Raw genomic sequence first — 18,833 nt, 5'->3', positions numbered from 1 at the left:
TAGAAACATTTTTTGCGTTCAAATTGGAATAGGTCTACAAAACGAACAGTGCAGACACTGTTATCTCTTTATGATAATCGGTACAAATATTTTGTATTAAACTTATGACTTGTATAATTCTCTTTCAAATCGTTTAACATTGTGATTTTACAATTTACTTTACTTTGTAAAGATGTCAAGTCTAGTTGAATTTACAAAATGAAAAATTGAACACACTTATATAGCGCATAAGTATACGCTATTGCGTTTTAGATGTCCTTATATGTCCACAAGAAAAGAAGAGACTGTAAGATATGGTATTGCAACAGTAATTAATTTCTTGTTCGCTTATTACTGTAAAAAAAAATGCTTTTTCAGGGCTGATTTTAATTAACTGAGGTTGGTAGTTTGCGTGAGGTGTAAACATGAAGTAGAGGCATTATTATTCAAATCTTTATTCTTCATGAAATTGGTTCTTTTTTTTTTAGAATATAAAAAATTATGCTATTTGAACAATAGTTCTCTTGAAGTATTATCGCAGAGAGTGGGGAAGAAGCACATGAACAGTTCTAGAGCTAGTATGAATGTCTTAAAGTGTATAATACCACCTTGAATCAGAAGCTATAAGTGTAAACTTCCTGAAATATTTTTTTTCCATGTTTCATGACATTTATATTGCCCAGGCAGCAGAATTTTGCGTAGTTTGTATTCTATAATGTCTGTTTGGCCGGTAATCCAAAAAGTAATTATTTACTCAGTGGAATAAAAATCAGCATGTTACATGAGGAAAGCATGAGCAATGCTGCATGTTAGTGAATGAATTCAAGGGTTTTCCTTATATCATAACTGTAATGCAAATGAATCAAGTCGGCATTTTCGTGAAGCATTTTTTTTTTCATATGCCTTTTGTTATCTAAAATAACACCTAAATTTCTTCAAATTTTTCCTGCTTGAATTGTATTACAATCTATATTTAGAAACACCCTGAGAGAATATCCAACCCGAAAACGGGGGGATGTTAAGCAATTTTGTTTTGGCACTTTTTAACTTGTGCCATTGAATGTCGAGCATTCCTTCATCGCCTTAATACAGGTCGTCAAAGTGTAGAAAAAAGAAAGAAAGAAAGAAAAGCCGCGATGGAGGATGCTAAAACTACAGCTGAACCGACATTAGATGAAGTGATGACGTCAGATGAAGCATTTACATTCATTCGCGAAGTACTGGGAGTGACGTCACCTAAACACAAGCTGACCTCCGATCCAGTCGCCCTCTTAAACGAAATATTGTATTCCTGGCAAGAAAATATCCCCAACCAGACAGTTCTCAATATCGCCACGCCCAGAAAGGACAGACATCGTCCCACGTTGCTTGAGGTCAAGAATGATATAATGGCGAAGTTTGGAGGCTCTTGCTATAACAACAATGTTGGCTGCTACATGGTGATCAAGGCTCTTGGTTACCAGGTAACCCTTGTACCGGCTGACGTCACAACTACAAAAAGCGCCCACGTGCTCATTATTGTCTTCAACCTATCTGGAGAAGGTAGCAAGCACATGGTGGGTGTGGGCATGGGAGGCTGGCCGACATTCCAGCTGATCCAGCTTAACTTTGAGAGGAAATCTCCCGAGTACCACGAGTCCTTCTTGCGCTACAAGTTTGTACACGAGGTGATCTTATCTTACGCCAGCACAACGCGGAAAGCGACCCGGCAGGGGACAATCACTTCAAGGCATCCGTGAAGGACGGATGGTATACACATAGATCTGGTTCATTACAACATGCCGGTTCAAGCGTCACACTTCGACGAGATAATGGCGGTACTTCATACCCAGGTTGTTGATGGTATACCAATACTCAGAAAATTGTGGTGTATGGCATTTCCGAAAGGTAGACTTCTTTCGATCAACAACACCACGCTCTTGGAAGAGCAAGAGAATGGGTGCATAAAGGAAGCCTACCTCAAGTCACTTGATGACATCATAGACGTGTTCAACAGTGGCGTATCTAGGGGAGGGGGGGGGGGCAAGGGGGGCACGTGCCCCGGGCGCCACTCCATGGGGGCGCAAAAAACGAAAAAAAAAACGAAAAAGAAGAAGAAAAAAAAGACGAAGAAGAAGAAGAAAAAAAAAAAAAAGAAAAGAAGAAGAAGAAGAAGAAGAAAAAAAAAAAACTCGTCCGGAAGGGGGGGGGGGGAGAGAATGGTGGGGGGGGGGGCAGAAAGCCAAATCAAACAAGATAAAAACCAAACATGATGACGTGGACAAAATGACAATGTTTATTGTGTTCACACAAGAATTCCATGTTCTGTAAGCTAAATACAAACATTTTCGGCTCGCTCGCTGCGCTCGCTCGCCAAAATTTATATAATAAAAGAAAGTAAGAACAAAACGTGATGATGACGCGGACAAAATGACAATATCTATTGTGTTCACACATGTCATTTTATATTTAGCAGGAAAAATGTTACACGGAGCAGCATCTGCAATTTCATTCGTTCTGAAACGATCGCCGATTGGATCAAAAGAGGACGCCAACGGTTTCGAACATACGGGGGGGGGGGCGCAAAAAAAAAATAAAAAAGATAAGAACAAAATGTAATAATGACGCGGAAATATACAAATTTCGGCTCCTTCGCTCGTACTAATTTAGAGTATTTTTTTCAAGTACTCAGTTTGTTAGTATAAATCGTTATCTATAAGGTCGTCGCTATATCTTGATTAGAATTGTAAGATTTAATATTAAGCAAAAAATGACAAGAATTCCATGTTTTGTAAGCTGAAATACAAAAAAAAAAAAATCGGCTCGCTCGCTGCGCTCGCTCGCCAAAATTTATCCAAAAAAAAGAAAAAAAAGAGATAAGAACAAAACGTGATGATGACGCGGAAATATACAAATTTAGGCTCACTCGCGCGCACTAATTTAGAGTATTTTTTTAAAGTCCTCAGTTTGTTGGTATAAATCATTATCTATAAGGCCGTCACTATATCTTGATTAGAATTGAAAGATTTGATAAGCAAAAAATTACAAGAAATCCATGTTTTGTAAGTTGAAATACAGAAGTTTTCGGCTCGCTCGCTGCGCTCGCTCGCCAAAATTTATCAATTTCATTACATTTAAATCACCCTCAAAAGACCCCTTTTTAGTGCTTGAAAAAGCATATCATGTGGACTTTGTTTAAAGTCCCTACCGGGATGGGGTTGGGGTTGAACACTTTTTCACAAATTAGGGGCGCAATTTTCGCGCTTGCCCCGGGCGCCGTTTTCCCTAGATACGCCACTGGTGTTCAAACACCACTTTCCACAGTTTGATGAAAGTGCCATACATGCAGCGATGGACGATGAGTTTGTCAAACCAGAAGGAGCTTTAAAGGGGAAGTCGGGACGATTGTCAGCCGTTTCCCGTGTAAAGAACAATATTTCATGAACCTATTACCCTTTTCCCGACGAGAAAAGACCGTCTGATATATTTACTATGATTTTTTTTTGAAAAATAAGGTAATTATTCTTCATGTTCGAATCCGTCGCGAGCAGCCCTTCGTACTATCTGTCCATTATGCATTGCGCGTGACGTCACAGACTCACTTTCTTCAGCGGAGCACCGCGAGCGCAGCCCAGCTACGAATCGATCTCCCATTGCACTGCTGACTGCGGCGCGGTATCTGCATGCCTGCTGAGGTCTGCCTAGTTGGCGCTACCGCAGGAGTCCGTACACTGTTTTAGAAGTGCTGTTGCCAAATTCTGTATTCCTTTATTCAAATGATCTTCGGTATATATCCATATAAAATCCGTCAAATATTCATGTAAAATAATTGCAATTTTATAACATTTTCATTTTATTGAAATATCATATGTATTGTAAACTGCCGTACTTATTAGTGTCCACCCCATCATTTACAAATTCATTGGCTATTGTTGTCATCAGAGTGATCAGGCATACATGTACGTCTGCTGCTGCCAAATGCTATCACAATCCGCGATCGTTTTTTCAACTTCTGAGTGTAAACAATCTGAAATCTGTCTGTCAATTTCAGAATTATTGCCTCTTTTGTTGTCCGAGACTGTTGAGTATGTCTGACGGTGGTAAATTACGACTTTATAACTTGAACCGCGGAAGAAACGCCAGCGCCAACTTCATCATAGTACCGCCGGCGGTAAGTGCGACCAGCTGCCCCATACACATAGCGTAATGGGACTGCGTACTGTAGCATTCAGGATCATGATCGGGTAGCATAGCGGATAAATATCAACTTAAAATCGAAATATTTCTTCAATTTGAAGACTTAACAGTAAAGTTAACGTATTGACAACAGGCTTTTGGGCAACGTTTGGTTCTGCCAATAGTCCTTTTCTGTTCAAATTGATGACTTAATGTGACTCGGTCGAGAGGAACCTTGGAGAGCTACACTGAATTATTGACGGCCAGCACAGGCGCACACACAAAGAGACACCTCTGTGTGCACACATCTCCGGTTATGCGCTGGCCGTCAATTCAGTGTAGCTCTCCCAGGTTCCTCTCGACCGAGTCACATTAAATCATTAATTCGAACAGAAAGGGACTATTGGCAGAACCAAGCGTTGCCCGAAGCCTGTTGTCAATACTTCGACTTCACTGGTAAGTCTTCAAATTGAAGAAATTTTTCGATTTTAAGTTGATATTTATCCGCGATACTACCTTATAATGATCCTGAATGCTACAGTGCGCAGCCCCATTACGTTATGCGTATGGGGCTGCTGGTTGCAGTTACGCCGCCGATGGGGAGTATGACGAGGCTGCATCGAGTAGTATTTGTAAGTTTTGACGACAAACTTGTCAATTAAAATATTGGAGAGCCATCTTGCACACCTTTCCCGCTCATTTTCTGGGTTCGGAATGGCAAAAAACTCTTCTTCTGGCCATCGCCCGGTTTATTAGAACACCCAAACGCTCACACATCGGCATTTTCGATCATGCCGCGTGCATCCGCTGCGTGGCCGGAACCACGCGGAACGCTACCGCTTGCTCGGCCCGTGTCGCCGTTGCTCAAGCAGGGCTCCCCGAGCCAGCTGACGCTCCAAACAAAAAGCAATGTGATTCTAATACGTCACGCCGTCACGTGATCTTTCTCGCCGGCGTACAGAAAGTGAACAGTTACGATTCAAAATTAGTGATGCTAAAAAAAATCGATTGTGACGAGTTGGGAGGGTATTTTTCAATGAAACTTAGTCATTATGGTCCTTGATTTTATTTATTTATTTATTTATATGTTTTATTTTCACAGGGTGGCTCCATCAGTGGGTTAAACACTGTTGTTCTTGGAGGCCCTGCATGAACACATACATACAAATGTAGATTATGGTGAAATTTATTCAAAATCGTCCGGACTTCTCCTTTAAGGACGTTCCTCAGTTGAGTTTGTGCGCATCCTAGCTGCGCAGGTTGGCAGTGACGTAACAAAGAGCGTGGAAGCGCACGCACGCGTCATCTTTGTGATGAGCTGAGCTAGCTGAGCTGAGCAGCTACTGTACTAGTAGATTGAACTAGAGTGTGGTACGTACGGATACCCGACGGCTCCCCACCGCGGCCGTGCTGGGCGGCCTCGCTCGGCTCGCGTGCCGACTGTACGCGTTACAATCTGTTATACATACTACGCAAAGTTCAGCGGTCCGAGCCGCATGGTCATGGTAGCACAACACTGATCGACGGAACAGGGAAGCTTGGAAGTGGAACTGAGCTGTTTACATTTTCAATCAATAGATCTGTTTTGTGACAAGCAGTTCATTATATGTTCATCAACATGGTCAAGTCGAGTGCTAAGGTACCTAAAGGGCCTATAGGTGCTAGTCGGGGACTACTAGTCTACTAGACTAGGTGTTAAAAACAACAGCAACAACAACAACAACAAACATATGACACACATTTCATCCTTAAGTCTAACAACTAAAACAATCTGAGTATCTCTGTTAAAATCTAAATTAGATCTAAACTTGTCATTACTAATACAAAATATCTTTGTAAATTTTTGGTTACAAAATACAAGGACACGAAAGTATTATCAAACAATAGAGTATTTGTTACTTTCACCATTCGGATATTAATTTTTGATTACCAAATCAGGCGTAACAAAAGGAGAATCAAAGAATTATTTTTTTTTTTCGGGGGGGGGGGGTACTCAAGGTACATCTCCATAGTTTGCAACACGCACTTTACCAACCACTGCCACAACCAACACATGCAATCTACAATAAACGTCATTATATTAATATTTGTTTTTCCTTTGGAGGACCGTCAGACTACTGCCAAAACTCATATTTCCTTATATTTATTCTTCTTCCTCCATTATCACTTTCTGCACATGGTTACAGCAAGTAGGTAAAACAAACTAGCAAGCATGTCAATGTGGAGTTTTCCACGCTTGCGTCTACATAATATCATTATGGCTGTGTATCTAAGGGAAATAATAACAAAAGCGCACATGGACCTTCCCCTTTCTGAATAATTTTTCACCATATCAGTGCAATTGTGACACTTTTTTTGTTTAAAAAAAAAGAAGAAAAGAAAATGGGGTTTTGAGTGAACCGCATGAGATTCATGCATCTTAGCAGGGTATATCCCTGCATTGGTTCCTGGCCAGATTTGGGGGTCTTACGATGGTTTCTGTCGCAAGGAGGCTCTGCTAGCACTAAAACGAGCTCATGAACCCCTCATTTTTACAATTGTTCTGCATTAAGCAACCCTTCTTCTACAATTTGGTCAAGTTTGCTGAAAATGACATGGGTTTTGAATGTACAGCATAAGGTTTATGAACGCACCCTGTCAGGGCATCCCTGCATAGATTCCTGACCAGATTTGTGGGACTTATGATGATATATGTCGCATGGGGGCGCTGCTAGCACAAAAAAGAGCACATGAACCCCCACTTTTGATTATTTTTCTGGAATAAGTAAGCCTTCCTCTACAATTTGGTCAAGTTTGGTGAAAGTGACATGGGTTTTGAATGTACAGCGTAAGATTGATTCATTTAAACTCTTTAACATTATATCGTCTATGTTTTGCTTATTTATTATTTGTCAAAATGAATGAATGTTCTCTTAATGATAAAGCATATGAAACAAAAGTAAATCCTGTCCAAGATTATGTGCAAAAATGTAAATCTATACTCTGAAACTGTACTCTCACTATAACAAAGCCGATTTTTATCATCTTTCCGATCGCGTCCGACAAATGAAACTGAAATGGTATAATTTTCGAGTATAGTGCTTTATTCATGTATATGTTAGATTAGTGTAAACTCATGTAAAAACGAATAATTTGGATTTTCATTTCATCAATTTTTGTACAATTTTTATTGGTACGCCCCCTTGCCTATAGGCCTACTATTAAAGTGTCGCTTGCTTGGTAAGAAGGGACGGCGAAAAGCAATTACCATCATAAAGACATATCTTCCTTTGAGAGTGACGAGTCATGATCCAATGCCACATGAATCAATTGTCTTCTTATCTGTGAGGCAGCACCAGTTTAGCACATATTCCAAATATTTATGAGTGGCGGCATGAAACATGGGATCAAATGAGAATGAGACTATTAATTGTTACTCCATTTCTCAAACCTCCTTGGTCAAACTAGATTTAAACCGCTTAAATCTTCTCCATGAAATGTTGGAATTTTGTTGTTTCTTTTTTACCCATTTAAACTACTTTTAAAAATGGCATTGTTTCATTTGGGGAAGAAATTTGAAAACGGGGTTATGAAGACAGAAGAAAAGACATGTGAAAAAATCCCTGTCAATTAATATCGCATATTAAGAAAGGTATATGTCGAAGCCTCAAGGTATTGTAAATGATAATCAAAAATTGATAACTGTAATCCAGGTATCCTTGGTTCTGCTTTTACTTCAACTTCACATTGGTGTCATTGTATAGTAATGTCAATGATGTATACATAGTACCAGTATTGGATTTAATTGTGGAGGATTATGGAGTATAAGATTGGCCCAACGCATCGGATGTATCGAGTAATGTACATGGAAAGAAGTTGTTTGTTTTGGCTTGGTTTAGTTCTATATGACTGTAGTCTTTTTCTCCAAGTAGAATAAGAAATGACAGAAATTATGCAGAAATGTTTAATCTAGAAATCAATAAGGGCATTTCCCCCTTCAAGTTCGTGCAGTACTGTCCCTATAACGTAACGTATAACAGAAAGAAAACTACATGTATTAGATACTGTAATCATACTTTGACAAGGAAAGCAATACTCAGAAACGTCTTCTTAAGCACAGCATTATACTCATGTTCTAAGCAATAACATTCCTATCAGTCTTAAGACAATACATAATATTAAATTATTCATAACAGAAATAAGTAAAGAGCTGTATGATCGAAGCAGTTTTTATATTCAAATTAATTTGTATAGTATGCCTAAGAATCATGATGTGTTTGTTCTTATTGAGTAAATTTAAACGTAACTACAAAGCAAGGCAAAAAAAAAAAAATGAAGATGAACGTTACTCATTGAAAGGGTTTCTTATAGGTGTTTTGTATCGCATGATATCGGCATTTTGCCAACTCAACCTATGACGGTTTGTTGAAAATAATGATAATAATTGTTTACATGATAATTTAGTGTCGGACCATGCAGCCCATGGTCCGATCACGTGAGACCCATTCAACGTGGCGTCTTTTAAAACAATCCTTGCAGCATTTATGCTCAAGTTTGATTGGCTACCGAGTAACAAGGGATTACTTCTCGCTCTCGATTAATATTTAACAAATCTTGAGTGGGGCGACTGCTGCATTAGCGTTAGGCAACTCTTGGTGCAATCGTACAAGAGAAAGACATTTTTGTAACAGTGACTTTCTGATCCTTGTGTTCCATTCTGGCTGGCTGCAAATGGTCGCATGTCTCCGGTTTCCAGGTGGCGTTTGAGAGATTGAATATATCAAGAGAATTTTCTTTTGAATTATTTAGCCAATTTATGTAAATCCTTCACCGAACGTTTCAGGATTTTCTACCGCGCAGTTCACAGAAACTATTTACCGTCTGTTCCCACGCCTGTCCATTGAGCGTTCGGAACTGTTTCCGTCGACAGAGGTACGTAAAATGAACCTGCTACCCAAAGGACAGGGTGATATGTTCATCATGTCCACGTGCAAGGTGATCTATCACTTGGTCTACTCCCACTTCGTCTAATAGCCATGAAGATTAGTCTCAACCCCCGTTTCGTCTACAACCAGTTCGTCTAATGACTAGTTTGTCCAATTGTCACTTAGCCTTATTACCAGTTGGTCTACTTCCAGCTGGGATATGCCCATTTCGTCTAATACCTACATCTTATTAGACAAAGGGGAAAAAATCAAAGGAGTCAAAATTGCAGTTCGACCATCTGGTTATTAGACAAAATGAGAATTAAGCAAACTGGACTTTAGATCAAGTGGTGATTTAACCAAACGACATTAGACAAAATTGATAGTAGACCAAATGAGTTTAGCCGTAGAGGTGTTGTGCAAACTGGGAAGTAGACCATCTGATATCAGACCAAGTGGCAATAAACCATACTCAATACTTGAAGTTATATGATTTTTTTTCCCGTCATCGGTTTCATCTTTGATTATGAAAAGCTCAGCACATGGTTTGATCCAAAGGCAGCAGATGATTATTCCGGAGGTTCGTTAATTCGAAAACAGAATAAGGTTGGTATAGATTCCAAGGTTTCATTATTAACGCACCATCTTTTCATTTTCAGAATTACAAACCCCAAGAATAATGGACCTTTGGAATAACGCCAGAAATATTCGGATCCACGAACCCTTCTTTCATTTTTGGAATTACGAATGTCTAGGTAGACGAAATAAATGTGTTTTGGAATAACAATAACGAACCGTCGGAATACCGACCTCAACTTATCTTATATCTTACGGGCCTTCGGCATGTTATCTTCAACATCTCTGGCGAATGCGGCAAAAACCTGTTTGCAAGAGCCTAGGGTGCTGAAGAGTTGTCGAGGAAAGAATGTGAAAAACAAAGAAAATAAAGAATCTGACCAGACAAACGGGGGAAAACGGACAATTTAGCCTCTTTGTTGTTTCCCTTTGGGAAAAAGATACGATACGCTGTAGTTCTGCATTATTTTTTTTTTTATTAAAAACTATTATTTGTTGCCATGTCTGTAATCATATTCTTTCGGTATACACGTCAAAGATTTATTGCAAATTCCTGAAAAGAAAGTGTATTCGTTTGCTCATGTGTTCTTATGATTTTATGATAAAACGCAATTATTATTACAATATTATCATCATTATTATTATTAATTTCATATTTACACACTGTTTGCATCCTTTACAGGAAAAAATATACATTTTCCAAAAAAAAAAAGAGAAGAAGAAACATATAGGTATATGTCGCCTTGTTTATTTGTGTTATTATGATGATTTTATGATAAAACGCAATTATCATTACAATTATTATCTTCATTATTATTCATTTCATATTTACACACTGTTTGCATCCTTTAAAGGAAAAAAATCATACATTTTGCAAAAAAAAAGGAAACATATAGGTATATGTCGCTTTGTTTGAGGACACAAGGCTATTAAATATTAAGACACACAACGACCACAACAGATTTAACAATTCCAAAGGGGCCTACGTGGTACTATCAATTTACGCAATGAATGGTGTAAAACTAAATATATCGTCTAGAATGAAGTTTTAACTTGATTATGACCATGCGCTAAGGCAGATTACGTAGGCTTTAAAAATAAATTCGGCATGCGACATCTCCATGGATCTATGTCAATCTGGAAATATAGATTGATGAAAGCAGGACATGAAAAGTATGATTAGATCTACATCAAAATTTACTGCGCGGGTTGGTCAGTGTTGGTTATACTCTGCTTTCATGAATTCTTTGTAATTCCGATCCTCTATACACAGCAGGTGCAATTTATTTGAGGATAATCGAAAGTATTCGACTTTAAACAAACTATTGCTACCGATATGCCATTACTTGAAATTCATAGGGCTGTCTACCAAATACGCTGTACTTTCACTTTTTTCGAAAGAGCCGAAGCTATTTAAAGAATGGATAATATTGTTGAATCATTATTTTTAGAAATTTAAATCCCAGGAATTAGGAATATTGTGGTAGGCATTATGTACAGACCTCCCAACTCCAATATTAAGGATTTTTTAACTTACCTTTCAGATTTGGTAAAATCCCCGGTTTACAAAAACAAGGATTCTTTCTTCCTCGGCGACTTCAATATTGACTTACTCAAGTCGGAAAATGACACTGCCGCGTACGAGTTTCTTCAAACATGTTTGTCCTCTTCTTTCCTTCCGCTTATTTTGAAACCTACGCGTGTAACTGATCACTCTGCCACTCTAATCGACAATCATGTTTATTAATACCCTACCCCACCGATTCCTATGTAATTCCTTGAGATATGACAGATCATTATCGAATATAATTACTTATTTTGCGCTTAAAACCTCAGTCATTAATGTTAAATCTTTTTCATCTCCTTTACTAAGTAGTAGAGTTTCGTCTGAAAAGTTAGCTAGTTTTGATGCGGTTCTCGAAGATGCTGATTGGTCAAGAGTATTTGAAACGGATGAAATTGATTTGTCTTTTGATTATTTTATGAAAATTGTCATTTAGATAATGTAATTCCGAAACAAACAAAAAAAGAATAAACCAGATTACAAAAAGACACCTAGGTTGCCGTGGATTACAAAATCAATTCTTTGTTCGATTAACAGGAAAAATCGATTGTATTATAGATACAAATTTGAAAAAAAGAAATAGAAATGTCGCTCTGGCGACTGATGCCTCCGCCATAATGCATGATTCTCCCAATAGTTGTATAGTGCAATGTCTTCACAATGTGTGATGAAAATTTCACATGACTGGCAAAATATTGATATGACAGGTTTGTCAGAAATGTCTTGAATGTCCACCTTCCTCAAACTGGGTTTGCTGGATTGTCTAACAGTGTAGGTACACATATTTGGGGAATTGAGGATTTTTACTTGAATTCTGACCGAACCTGCTATAAGTTTATGCATTGAGTAATTTTCAAGGTATGAAAAAAAGATTGTAATTACAGTACAAAATAGATTTTTTTTTCATTTAAACCTGACCTTTGACCCTTAACCTTTGACCATTGACCTTCTGGCTGGAAATTTCCCGGAGAATCTCCATTAGGTAATACATGTATATATTAAGTTTTCAAACTAATAATGCAAGCATTGCATATACTAGTATATGAGGGAAACAGTAAAATTTTGAGGAATTGACCTTGACCTTTGACCCCCTCACTATTGACCCATGACCCCTAACTTCTCCAGATAATCCCTGTCAGTCAGTACATGCATATGTACCAAGTTCCATGAAAATACATTGAACCATTTGCGAGAAAAGTGAAATTGCAACATTTTCACCTAACCTTTGACCTTTTGACCGTTGACCTTATGACATGAAACTCTCTCTGGAGAATCTTGACGCAGTAGTACATGTCTACACTAAGTTTCAATAAAATACCTTCGGGCATGACATAGATATGGGGAAATAGCAACATTTTTAGCATTTGACCCTGACCTTTTGACCTTTGACCTCTTGCCAATGTCACTAAAATCTCCTCAACTAAACTAATATAATACACTTTATATAAAATACTATAACTTTAATTTTACGTTCTGAAAAGAAAAAAAATATTTTAAGCAATTGCAAAGATACAAGTTTGATATGAAAAATACTTGGAATGTTTTTTTAAAGCAAGCTATGAATGTTTCGAGTAAAAATTCAGTTATTGATAATGTATAGTTGAATGATGAAACCATCAGTGACCCTGTTACATTGCAAATGTATTCAATTCTTATTTTTCAAAGATAGGTGAAAATTACGCCCAAAGTATCCCTGTGTCAAGGCATCATTTTACTTAATATTTAGGCCAGAGTAATTCCATTTCTGTTTATTTTACTCCAACTAATAGACACGAGGTTATTGATATTGTATCTTCCTTTAAGAAAAAGAGGACTTCGGGTTATGATGATATAGATACTTCTATTATTAAAAGTGTTCTAATATTTCTAGTTTGTCAATTTCTACCGGTGTGTTTTCTGACAAGATGAAACTGGCCAAAGTAATTCCATTATTTAAGAAGGGTGATTAATCCTATGTCAGTAATTATCGTCTAATTTCATAATTATCATCGTTGTCCAAAGTTGTAGAGAAACTCATTTAAAAGAGAATGATTAATTTTTTGAAGTTGCACAAATGATTTTGCACTAATTCGTAATTTGGTTTAAGAGAGAAGCATAGTACAACTCATGCTCTTTTATATTTCACTGATAAAATAACTCACGAAATTGATAATCATTCTCATTTAATTAGTATTTTCTTGGACTTCTCCAAGGCCTTCGACACTGTTGATCACGATATTCTACTCCATAAGTTGTCACATTGCGAAATACGTGCTAAGGCCTTGGAGTGGTTCAAGAGTTACTTGGAAAATAGAAGACAGTTTGTTACAATCAAAGACAATTATTCAGTAATAAGAGAAGTAAGTTGTGGTGTTCCACAGGGAAGTTTATTAGGGTCACTATTATTTATTGTTTATATTGATGATTTGAAGTACTTTCCTTCATCCATTTTGCTGACGATACCAATGTATTTTTTTGCCCACTGACAATGATGTTAATTTTCTTGTTCAAAAAGTCGATACTGAATTAAAAAAGTGAGTGATTGGGTAAGAGCCAATAAATATCGTTGAATGCCCAAGAAACGAAATGTATGATTTTCAGTAATATTGTTGATACTTTGAGTACGGCTATAGTTTTGAATTATTTTCAGTTAGAAAGATTTTCACATTTTAAATTCCTTGGGATTATTGTTGACGACAAACTCTCCTGGAAGTTACATATTGATTATATATTCAACACAATCTCCCGTGATATAAGCGTTATAATAGAATGAATTTGTATATTCCACAAAAATAATTCCTTATGTTATATTCCTAATTGATACTGCCTTATCTTAATTATGGTGTTTTAGTATGGGGCAACACTCATCAGAATCTATACTGAATAGAGTGTCCCTTCTACAAAAGAAAGCTCTCTGTGTCATCTGTTATCCTTCCATACCCTCACACTCAAACTTGCTATCTTCCTCTAATAAGCTGTTAAAATTAAAGATTTGTTTTTATTTAATTTGGGGCAATTCATGTACATGTACAGCGACAACTCACTCCCGTCCACTTTTGATTCTATGTTTCAAAGAAATCAATAATATCATGAGTATCCCACAGGACGCTCCAATGAATTTCATTTACCTCTTTTACGAACGATGTTTGCTAAGAACACACTTACTTACACTGGCCCAACTTACTGGAATTTTCTGAATAATGATATAAAAAATGCCCCCTATATTCATTTGAAAGAAGATTAAAGTCTTTTTTATTGCAATTCTATGATCCCACAGAATTAAATTAGCCTGTTGGTTTATTTCAATTCCTTTTCGAAGAATTTGAATGCTACGTATAAGGTTGCGTCATATCCCCTACCCCCTGACCTTTTGCCCGATATTCTGCGTTGGTTACACTACCCAATAATGAGGTGTATCAAATTTAGGGTCGCAATTACATTAAGCGTTAAAATGTATTACATTTGATAGGGTTGACATGAATGACATTTACTATTGCTATTACGTTTAGCGTTAAAATGTATTACATTTAGGGTCGTTATTACATTTAGCGTTAAGATGAATTACATTTAGGGTCGATATTACATTTAGCGTTAAGATGTATTACATTTAGGGTCTATATTACATTTAGGGTTGTTATTACATTTAGGGCCGTTATTACATTTAGTCGGCTTCTTAAATAAAATATTGCGTTCTTAGGAAGCAAATATGCCGTCCCAGACGAAACGTCGTATCGCTGCTCTATAGCAGGAAATGTATTCTCCTAAACCACTTGAGTACGCACTGGCGAATGTTAAAGATCCCTACCACTTCAGCAACGTCTGTTGTTATGATATTATAAAAGCGCTTGGTTTTCAGGTATCCCTGGTACCAGGTAACGAAGTTGGTATAAAAAAGTCCAAAAAGGTAATCATGGTCTACAATCTATCTCGGGAAGGTAGCAAGCACCTGGTGGATGTGGGTCCAGGAGTGTGGACGAAATTCCAGCTAATCCCACTGGATTTTGAGGAGGAATATCCCAGGTACCGTCTGCTCTTCTTGATGCCGAAATTTGAACCAGTAGGGTTGATTTCATCAATGAAAGTGACCACGCCCGCAGAGCTTTTCGAGCTTGCCAAAGCCGCTGAGGATGGCCCTGCGTCCCTTAGGAAAAGGATGGGTGGTTTAATAGAATGGGTGGATGAAGAGGGTGGTACAAGAGAATGGGTGGATAAAGAATGGGAGGTACAAAGAGAATGGGTGGATTAAGAATGGATGGTACAAGAGAAGGGTGGATGAAGAGGGTGGAACAGGAGAATTGGTGGATAAAGAATGGCTGGACCTACCTAAGGTCACGTGAGGAGATCATCGTCGTGTTAAAAGCTACTTTTAGTTCGATGAAAGTGCCATAAATGTAGCGAGGGACAATGAGCTTGTCAAACTAGATTTTCGGAAGGGACTTCCAATTTCTTGAAGCATTCTAATAAAAGTATTCGAATTACTTTGACTTTGACCAGTTTGCCTACGCTGTTAGAAATCACATGATTACTTTTTTATGGAAAGGAATGGGAAATTAAAGTAAAAGCACTTGCAAAAATGAAAAGCAACTATCAAAAAGTACCGGATATCATTTAAAAGGGAATTTCTACGAAGTTTTGTAGAATTTTCCTATTCTTCCCGAAAATAACAACTGTAGGACAGGTTTTCTTAATTTTGTTCTCATCTTCACTTCATATAGGTATTATTGTAGTGAAATGAATTACGTAAAGAGAATATTCAAATTCATAACGGAGGATTTTGATAACATTGTCTTGTTTTTACAGTTTGTCTCTTGCAACATAACACATAACAGAAAACAATAATATGTTTGTTTTGAGTTTTTGTCCATCCCTTGTCAAATGCGAGCCGAAATTACATTTTTAGACGAACCTTCGAGAAAAAAAGAACGTCCGTGATGATTAAAACGTTATCGAATGGGGAACCATCTTGCTTTGATGGCGAAGGTACATTTTTCCTTTGGCTCTTTAGCCGAGGAGCTGCAGGTCATAATTAGGAGCGGACTGGGAGGTTGCCTGCAGTTTTTGGACCAAACAATTCACCGAAAACCAAGCAAATAATTAATATTTTCTTTGAAAATTCACCTTCTAATCCCTCTCTGAGCAATACATAAGTTAAAAGAGTGTCAAATTTCTTACAATTTGCATTGACAATACCTTTTCAAATTTTTGAAAGAGTTAGGAAGGCTACGTACTCTCTTTCAATTAGTTACCCGTCCTGGAACATGACCCTAGTAGTAGAACGAACGTCCGTGACAATCTTAGCGAACGTCGGTGACGTATGCAATCCGACGGATAGGGATAAATATTGTCTCGAAAGTGTCCGTTTTTCTTTAGAACTTTTAGCTCCAATAGCGACAAATAAAGTTTTACAAAGTAATCAATGAGCTTAGAGCAGCAGTTTCAGAATTTTTAAAGACCTAATAAAATGGTTTAGGCATTTTTTTTCTCAATGATGTAATAATATTAAATGTTAAATTCTAAGTAATTCTATGGTTGTGCGGGGATTTTTACTGTTCTGAATTTTGTTCTATATTTTTTAACATAATGGATGCAATTTCCTCGGTTTTGGAAAACTTTCTATACTTTCGCCGCATGCGGCGCACTATCACTTCTAAATTGTGATGACGTCTAAGATAGACAGGGCAGAGCCAGGCAAAAACTGCCTTTTTTTTTCCAGTCAAGGTTTTCTCACTTGATTCTGGTACTTTAGACCATACTTAACAAAATAAGCTTCTGCGCCATCTTGAAATCTGTCGCAAATCCAAGATGGCCGCCAAATATCCAAAATGGCGGCCAGAGGACCTAAAAAGTGCCTTCTGTGGTTAAGATTTGTATGGGGCTGGTTTTTTTTTTTACTCTATTTGATGATAAATGGTAAGAGGAATAAGATTCAGTGAATTAAAATTAAAATCGGTTTCTTTTTTATTGTGAAAATCCAACATGGTCGCCAGACGCAGCTCCCGAAATTAATAAATGTCATGATAACCGGAGGGCCAAACCCTAAAAACTTGCTTACTCAGCAAGTGAGTTCCACTCTCTCTACAAACTAAGTAGACCATGCTTATTTTCAAATTTTTATTGTAACAAACAACATTCCACTGGTCTACCTCAAAAAAAAAAAAAAAATGTTGCGAAAGCCTCCAAATCCAAAATGGTGTCCAAGACATATTTACTGAATTTGCTATTTGAAAGATAGAATTTGATAGAAACATCAGATTTTAACAAATGTGATGTCATATGAAAGAGAATAAAATTTCCTACAAGTTGATACCATTTTTGTGGGCGATTGTGATGACTGAATTGAGATATAAAGGAGAAACACTCATTTTTTATATTTTTCTGAAAAAAAGGAAAATCATGAAAATGCTTAATTCAGCATAAATCAGAAAAAGACTAAAGGATTATCTTAAAACATTTTAAAGAATTTTGCTTAACATATAATTAATATTTGGAGAAAATTAGGGGTTATTACCACATGCGGTTCAGGAGTTATAATGTCTCAAACTTGAAAACTCACTACGTAAAAATTTCACTTTAGCTGTGACAAGACCTTGTTGGTCGTAAAGAGAGTCTGCATGCGCCAAGACTACTACACGCACCACTGGCACTGACGCTTGCAGCAGTGCCAATGGTGCGTGTAGTAGTCTTGGTCCGCGCAGACTTTTTTTGACCAGGCAAACCAACTTTTCATACCAAGTGGTAGCTGAGGTGACGCTGATCGTTATTATTTCAAAGTAAAATTTAGATTGTTCTGATATGTCTCCGCCAACGAAGAGGCATTATGTTTTCGGGTCGTCCGGACGTCCGTCCCCTTTTGTTTTTGTCGATATCTCAAGAACCGTGTGGTGGTTTTACATCAAACTTGGTATGAGGGTATATCCTGGGGGATAATACTTTGTTTGGATTTTTAGGGTCATGGGGTCAAAGGTCAAAGGTCACAGGTTATTCTGTGAAAAAAAGGTTGAAATTTCATGTTTTTCTCCATATCTCGCAAATGGTTAAAGGTATCTTCATGGAACTTAGTATATATATGCTTGTACCGATGGGCAGTGATTATCTAGGAAATTTGGGGGTCATGGTCAAAGGTCAGGGGGTCAAAGGTCAAGGTCAACTCCTCAAAATATCACTACTTATTTTTATGCAATGCCTGAAGGTTTGTTTTTTTTTACTTGATGTATGCATGTATTACCAGATGTGATTCTGCACCTCAAAACAAACAAAAAGTTGCCAGACATGAATTTTTTAGTTAAGACCATATTCTAAAAGAGCAGACTTTCAGCTTTAAAATGATGTATAACTCAAATCAAATGGACTCTCCTAACCTATCTAAATATTGGAAAGAAAGCACAACTCAGGAAAAGTGTGAACTGAGAAAAGAGGCTCTGAAGTACAGTGTCTATTCAAGCGCTTAATCTTTACCAAACCGTGCTGGCTGTGCGATGAATGGTACAAAAACAGGAAGTAAACCACCAGAGTAACAACAATGAAGGGATTATCAGATTAAACTGAAATAAGGCATGCCTCATTAACACATTCTGTCCATAATTAATGCCTACTTTCAAAACAGTAGCACTATCTTTTCAAAAGTTATTAGAGTTGAAAGTGAAGAGTGTGGACAAGGTTTTTCACAAATGAAAAAG

The 18,833-nt window shown here is 37.4% G+C and overlaps 1 pseudogene; it reads left to right on the top strand.

The window, feature by feature from the left end:
- The first annotated feature begins 1,115 nt into the window (after positions 1-1,115).
- On the top strand, positions 1,116-3,402 carry LOC140244466 (uncharacterized; annotated as a pseudogene).
- The last annotated feature ends 15,431 nt before the right edge of the window (positions 3,403-18,833 follow it).

This window comes from Diadema setosum, chromosome 21, assembly GCF_964275005.1.
Source record: "Diadema setosum chromosome 21, eeDiaSeto1, whole genome shotgun sequence".
Lineage (NCBI taxonomy): Eukaryota > Metazoa > Echinodermata > Echinoidea > Diadematoida > Diadematidae > Diadema > Diadema setosum.
This window is presented reverse-complemented; position numbering and strand designations above follow the sequence as displayed.